The following is a 6,809-nucleotide window of genomic DNA, read 5'->3' as shown; positions in this document are numbered from 1 at the left end:
TATCATATTACCTTTCGGAAGATCAGGCACCCCGTCCCCATCAAGTGGTATCAGAGTCTCTGTTGCCTGTTAGGTAATCTCAGTTATCTTATTTTGTTTCGTCATGTTCCATTATATAGAGTCTAGAAAATTGTCGTAAAAAAAAGGATTTAGATCTTAGTTTTTCCACTGTCCAAATCACTTTGTGCCCTTCGCAATTTTGTTTTCAGTTTTCACGTTATTGAGTTTGAGTCTATCGTCGGTGTCTTTGTTGCTGGTTGAGTCATCGTGTTCTAGTTTCTAGCATTGAGTCTTTGCTGTTTAGTAGTCATTTATCTCGTCTTGCCCTTGTCTGCTATAGTCGAGATCGTACCACTTGTTGAGTCGACCATCTACTTGGGTTCGACTACTAGACGTTTTGATCACTAGTCAGGTTCGATCACTAGTCTCTTCGACCACCTTCTTGGGATCGATCACTAGTCACTTCGACCACTAGTCGCTTTGACCAACTACTCGGGTTCGAACACTAGCTGAAATTCGATCACCTACCCGAGTTCGACCACCTAGTCGGATTCGACCACCCACTCTGATTTGCCTCCACAACCTAGTTAGAGCCTCTCTATTTCTGTTTACTCTCGGACACCCCAAAAACCCTTTATATCAAGCAATGTTTGACAAAGTTCGAGTAGCAACTCGATAGCCTAAACAGAGAAAGCCAGAGTTCAGATAGTTCAGAGGAGGGAGGGAGGGAGGGAGAGAGAGAGAGAGAGAGAGAGAGAGAGAGAGAGAGAGAGAGAGAGAGATAAAAGTTAGTGACCCACATAACTCTTTGAAAAAAAAGGAGATAGCAAGCAAGCAAAGAGTGCCAAAAAAGAGAGAGAGAAGCAAAGAGTGCAAAAAAGAGGAATACACAGAAAAAAAATTCGGAGAAAGAAAGAAAGAGAATTCAATTTGCATTGTAAATTTTGTTCCATTGTGCTTGTATCTATCTTATTTTCGGTTTGCTTGAGCTAGTTCTAGAAACATGTTCAGTCCAGCAACTATGATGATTACTGTAGACTTTTACTCAACTTTGCTAATCTGATTTCAATTATTGCTATCCCTAGCTATTAAATTTTGCTTGTCTAAGCTCCACCTTCTCTTGATCAGAACAGTTCTTCCTTTGCAACCGCCTCATTTGCACTCGATAATGTATCACGAATCAGCCACCAGTTGTGCCACCTGTTGTGATTGGTAAGAACACTTGCAAGAGTGTGGTAGGACACTTGAGAGTGTATGATTCCACTTCAATTTCCACCACCTAATAGTCAATAGGGATAATATTGTTGTGTCTTGTTTGCTACTAACCATGGGAGGTGAAGCATCGGATGCGGAAGAATGTGTTTTGAGGGAAGAACTCACGATGGTGATGGGTGATGATCGACAAGCTATTACTGACTACATCGATAAGAAGCTTGCAGAGACAAATTCTACATTATAGCAACTCAACGATAGTATTGCAATGATCAATACACGTTTTGATTGGTTGGTCAATCAACCACCGAACAATGGCCGTTTGGACCCTCATGGTGCAGTCCATGAACATGACAAGTCCATCGCCGATGATGAAATTTTGAGGCAAGAACAAGATGCCTTTGATACACAGCAACGGGACCGATTAAACTTCAACCATCAAGGTATGAGAGGTAGTAATTTTCAACAACATTACCTACGTGTTAATGATGATCCTTTTGCTAAGATTAAGTTTACTATACCATCTTTTGTGGGTACTTATGATGCTGAAAAGTATTTAGATTGGGTGATGACAGTCGAACAGAAGTTTAATGCTCATTTAGTTCATGAAGTGCATAGAGTTAGGCAAGCGACTAGTGACTTTAAAGATTTTGCAATTATCTGGTGGAATCGAGTATGCATCGATGAATTAACACCTACTACATGGAATTCCTTAAAGGTTATTATACGTAACAGATTTGTTCCACCCTCTTTTAAATGTGATTTGCATAAGAACTAGCAGAACTTAAATCAAGGTAATATATCTATCAAAGAATATTATCTGGAGCTACAAATTAGTATGTTACGTTGTGATATTATTAAGGATGAAGAGGTTGCAATGACACACATTAATGGAGGATTAAAATATAAATTTTTTGACATAATTAATTATAAAGACTATAATAGTGTTTCTAGATTGTTCCAACTTGCATGTTTGGCAGAGAAAGAATTGCAGGGACGACAACTGAGGCCAAGGAGCAATTTTGGAAGCACGACTACTTCAAAATCACCGTCAGGACAAGTCAAAACAGACCCACATTCAAATACTCTGTCTGCTGCCCTCTTCTCGAGTAGGGCACATTCAGCAGCAACTTTGACACCATCACATGCTCCCGAGATAAGTAAATCTGCAAGTGTATAGGCCCCAACCAAGAGCTCTTCTTCAGTTGTTTCAACTGGTCAAACGACTGGGATTGTTTGCCACCGATGTAAGAGAATGGGCCATGTCATGAAGGATTACCAAAGCCAGCGAGCATACATTGCAACCGAAGATGATGGATATGTAAGTTCTAGTGATGTCGAGGATGAATATGCTCTTGCAGCTAACCATGCAGGTGACGAGGATGAACATGAGATGGATATCGACCATGAAGAAGTGTTCGGTGCCACTGCCACAGAGGATTATCGAACCCTCATTGTGCAACGAGTGTTGAGCACTCAAATGGAGCAAGCGGAATAGCTACAATGCCATAATTTATTTCAGATGTTCTTCATAGTCAAGGAATACTGTGTTCGAGCCATTGTTGATGGTGAAAGCTGCAACAACTTGGTAAGTTCGGATCTGATAGGGAAGCTTGCCTTGCCGACAAGAGCACATCCTCACCCATATCACATTCGATTGTTCAACAATAGCGGTAAGGTGAAGGTAATGAAAACAGTTAGGGTGCATTTTTCTATTGGTTCATACCATGACTGCGCTGATGTAGTGCCCATGCAAGCATGCTTTCTTTTGTTAGAACGACCATGAGAGTTTGATACTAATACAACACATCATGGTAGAAGTAATAAGTACATCCTTATGCATAAAGGGGAAAAATAACTTTTCCACCTTGAACCCTTGCTGAAATTGTGAAATGTGAAAAAGAAGTTGCTAAAAATAAGAGAAAAGAGCTTGAACATGAATCTGAAAATCAGCAAGTAGCAAAACATATTTTTGCACCCAAAAAGGAGAAATCGACTACAAGTCCTAAGTCCATTGGAATTAAATTGAAAGTGTGTGTTATACTTGCTACTAAATCTGATCTTGCTGAAATTTATGACAATAAGCTGCCATGCTATGTTTTGATATGCAAAAATGCCTTAGTTTCACTCGAGGAGATACCTAGCTCTTTGCCTCCTGCTGTCACTAACCTTTTGCAGGAGTATATTGATGTATTTTCAGATGAGGTATCCCCAAAATTACCACCTATTCGAGGAATATAGCATCAAATTGATTTGATTCTGGGTGCGGCTTTGCCAAACTGTGCAACATATAGGACCAACCTGGGAGAGACTAAGTAAATTCAACGATAAGTCCAAGACCTTTTGGACCACAGGTACGTACTAGAAAGCCTTAGTCCTTGTGTTGTTTCTGTTCTTTTGGTTCCTAAGAAAGACAATAGTTGGGGTATGTGTGTTGATTGTAGAGCCATCAATAATATTACTATAAGATATCGTCATCCAATTCCTATGCTAGATGACATGCTTGATGAGTTGAGTGGTTCGATAATTTTCACTAAGATTGAATTGCAAAGTGGATACCACCAAATTATACTGTTCACTCTTTGTAGTGTTTTGACATCTCTAGTTCTTGCAAGTGCTTTGTGATCTATATGTGAAGTTTTGTAGGTTTGCATCTCTTTTGCATCTTCTTGTTTTCCATCTTGTTTAGTCCTTGATGTTTGCATTGCCAAAGGGAGAGAAAAGATGCATGAATATACAAAGACAAATCTTGCATATTGAATGATGGAGAAAATCGATAATGAAAAATGTGCATTCATCAAGGGGTAGCTGGAGGTTTTGCATTTTTGCTTTTGGAATTTATGGCTTGCCTTTCTTCTCTTCTCAGTGAGCTTTTTGTGCGTTCTTAAATTCCTTCTTCTGTTCTTTGTTATGTTGTCAATGCACTCATCAAGGGGGAGATTGAGAAACTAAGTTGAGATGTGCCTTGGTTTATGCTTTGTGATGAGTGATTGACAACGTGTGGTTTTGGTTGAGTGCTTGTTTGATTGCCAATGCATAGGTATGTACTGCAATGATAATCTTGTCTAACCAAAGTTGCAAGGAATTTTAGTTAGTTCAGTGCAGAAGGTTTTCACTCACCGGACAATCTAGTGTGTGGATTTTTTATCTCACCGGATAGTCCGGTGTATGATAGATATGAGCATCGGACTAAATTCTACAAAGAAGGTCTTCTTGCACCACAATTTGAATTAAGTGCCGGATGGTGCGGTGTGTGCACGGGTAAGCACCGGACTAATATTTCCAGAGAGGCTGAAATGTGTGCTTGGAGCAGAAGAACTCACCGGATGCTCCGGTGAGTGGAATGTGATCACGGGAGGACAACACCGGACTAATTTTTGTAGAGAAGGGTTTGGCGCCAAATTTGAAGTGAGCGCCGGATTGTCCAGTATAGGCAAAAGGTGATCACCGGACCAATATTTCCAGAGAAGTTGCAAAACTTGGTTCCATTAGAAGAAATCAAGATCTCTGTTGAAAGAGACATAGCCAGAAAACATGAATGTCGGATGTTCTGGTGTGTACACCTCTTGGATGCCAGACCATCCAGCGAGTACGATCTATCAGACTAGCCATCTTGCAACCACTCTGGAAGAAAATCTCTGGCATGTCCATTATCTCATCGCCAGAACATCTGGCATGTACTCCTTCTCTGGACCAGCCATCTTGCAACCCACTCTGCAAGAAATGCTCTGGCAAAGCATCCAGGGTTCATCCCTTCGAGCGTCAGACTATCCAGTGAGTACAAGTCCATCAGAGCCAGTTTGCAACCTCTTTGCAAGAAAAGCTCCGGCGTTCACTTCACTCAATCGCTGAACCTTCTAGTGTACACTTCATTTTTTGCCTTTGGGATGAAATACTCCGGTGTGAAACTCACCTAAACGCCGGGCCTTCCGGCATGTACAAAATCCCCAGCGTCGAATCATCTAGCGTGTACAATTTTCCTGGATTCAGAGACAAACACACCAACTCCATATTATGTACAACTTTGGTTAGTCATGATCATAATTGCAACACATATTTATGCTCATGCAATCTAAAGAATCAACAAACCAAACCAAAAACCTTGTCAATCACTCATCACAAATAAATCAAGGCGCATTTCAACTTGGTTTCTCAGTAGTTATAAAGGTAGTTTTCGGGTTTGCCATGAAACAGGTTGTGGGGTGTGAGCGATTAAGATGGAATTTGCCCCTCCTTGATAATGGGAGAGATTGATATCTCTAGACCCCTCAATGTTGTTGGATAAGAAAGTGTATGGCTATGCTAATGTAAGTAAAGAGTTAATCACGGTTTTGATAACCCATGACACGGTTGAGTGATGGTCGGGCTATCACCAAGGGTGGCACGTATCTCGTCTTGAGCTTCATTGATATCGGTGGCAATGGGATCACTACATGTGTATATCAAGATTCAGCGGATACGACCTTTGTGTATACTCGGAAGTCAACATGTCATGCTAGGGACCGCTATTGATTTTGGTTCGGAAAAAGTTTTTGAGTTGTAGCCATTTGTTCATGAACCTAACGGGTCACACACTTATTGGGTTAGAACAAAACATACGGATTGGATTCGTATATAGGTTTGATTGGATTGTGATCCATGAGGGGTTAGAGTCCTAAATGAATTCCAACGTGGGAGTCCATGAGCACGCTCTATATAAGGAGAGGCATGGGGTGTGGCAAAAAAAAAAGAGTCACTTTAAAACCCTAGCCGCAGCCTTCCACCCGATCTCCCAAAACCCTAGCCACGTACGTGGTGTTAGCACACTGGAGCACAGTGATCCAGCCCAGTACATGTGGATACTGTAGAGGCACTACTGCTATTGCGGGGCTGATGTCCTCGGCTTGCAGAGCGCAACATACCTACTCGGAGCTAGTCACGGATAGCAACAACGCTGCTCAGAGCTGGTTGCAGATTGTGACAACGCTGCTCGGAGCTGGTCGAGGACGTGACGTACTTGCTCAGAGCTGGTCAAGGACGTGATGCATCTGCTCGAAGCTGGTTAAGGACGTGATGCATCTACTCAGAGCTGGTCAAGGACGTGATGCATCTGCTCGAAGCTGGTTAAGGACGTGATGCATCTACTCAGAGCTGGTCAAGGACGTGACGCATCTGCTTGGAGCTGGTCGAGAAGCATGATGCACCAGCTCGGAGATGGTCAGAGAGTTGCCTCCTCTATATTGACGTGCATGATGTTGGATCAGTCTACTCCAACTCTTCTTTCGCTGTACTGCACGTCTTGTGGTAATGATCCATGATCTCCTAGTATGGTTTTCTGGTTGAATGCGGTAGAAAATTTTGTTTTATACTAGCATGGCCTACCCATTCCCCAACACTTCATATGTATCGTACGCAAAGACTAATGGGTTAATATTGCTGCTCTTTCATTTTTCGGGTGCTTGATTATATAGACTAGAGCCACAAGCAAATTAATTTTGAGCAATCAATTCCAGTCATTTTCCCCAAAAAATCAATTCCAGCCATTTATTTGTTCCTATGTTATTGTTATCATTTAAAGCCATATCTTTATGCTACATTTTTCTAATAGGCATGCATTT

Source organism: Phragmites australis, chromosome 12 (genome assembly GCF_958298935.1).
Source record: "Phragmites australis chromosome 12, lpPhrAust1.1, whole genome shotgun sequence".
NCBI classification, from domain to species: Eukaryota; Viridiplantae; Streptophyta; class Magnoliopsida; order Poales; family Poaceae; genus Phragmites; species Phragmites australis.
Note: the sequence above shows the minus strand (reverse complement) of the source record.